Below are 1319 nucleotides of genomic sequence, written 5' to 3' on the forward strand. Positions count from 1 at the left end.
ATTTTCTAGCAGAAAGGAGAGTTTGAAGATGGAAAATTGAGATTTATCTTACAGAGAGATGTGTGAGGGAATTTATCTGTTTTAACCAGAACAGCACGCTCTTTGGAAATCAGCTTGTCCCAAACGGTACACTTTTGGGTGAAGGTCGACTTTACCTTTCTGAAGATAGATCAGGTCGGCGTGAAGTCCTACTTCCAGCCACTTTCAGCGTCTCCGTTGAGAACAGCTAAAATACCTCGAGAGTCGTGCGAGGTTATCCAAACAGAAGTTATAATTCCCAAAATCGTCTCTGGTTCAGCTTGTTTCGCCCTGCAGCAACCATGAATGCCTGCGTTTTGCATCCAGGTTGTCCCAAAATCTCTGCATTCTGGATTCCAAGAACTCTTCTGGAACTCTCTGGAACTCCTTGTGAACTCTACGTGAACTCTGAAACTCTACTGTTGAACTGGGAAGTTGCCACATTTAAACGGGCTATACTTCCGGTTCATTTGAGAGCTTTCTGATTCGTGGATGGACCAGAACAGAGGTGTGGTTTGTGATGTAAGGTGTTATGGAAAGTCAAGGATTGTTTAAGAACAGACAGAAAGATATCATGGAAAAACCAGACTTCGTGGTGCCACCTCTCCTGTATCTTGCTGTAAAAGTTAAACATGACATTTCTTTTCAGTAAACTTTTTAGTTGACTGAAGCTCGAACTTTAACACACTTACAAATTTGCTCATTGAAGACAGAAAAATCAAGAAATGCATATTACCCTGATTTCTTCTTTGAATGAGGAATAAAAATCATTACTACTGTTTAAGTAAATAAAAATGAGTAGTTCACTTCAACCTGTAAACATTGTTTGAACTAACACAATTTGATTATCAAAACATTTGTAAAATAGTAATGATCATAGAGAATTGTCTTTTCCACTTGATTAATTCAAGAAAGAAAGTCTCAGGATCGATCAACCTGTATTTCTAGATGCAGATCAATGAAATGACAGTTTCTGACCATATGATCCTAAGGTCATTGATTTGACATCAGGTCAAGTTCACTACAACTATACCAGATAAAATGTTATAAAATCTTTATATTACAATGAATTTGTTGTGTAAACCACAAGCGTAAATGCCCTGACCAGAATACAAACTATGCTTCTGTTTAGCTAGTTCTATCAGTAAATAAACTACAACTACTGCCTAACAAAGTAGTGAGGTCCTCTTATATCCCACAGTGTTCAGACAAGAGGCAAGCTTCAGATCAGTAGAATGGCGCTAAAACAGGAAATGACGTCATTCAGCAGGATGCATTTAAAACTAGTCTGACACCATCAT

The sequence above is a fragment of the Nematolebias whitei genome, chromosome 2 (genome assembly GCF_014905685.2).
Source record: "Nematolebias whitei isolate Nwh7 chromosome 2, NemWhi1, whole genome shotgun sequence".
Classification (NCBI taxonomy): Eukaryota; Metazoa; Chordata; class Actinopteri; order Cyprinodontiformes; family Rivulidae; genus Nematolebias; species Nematolebias whitei.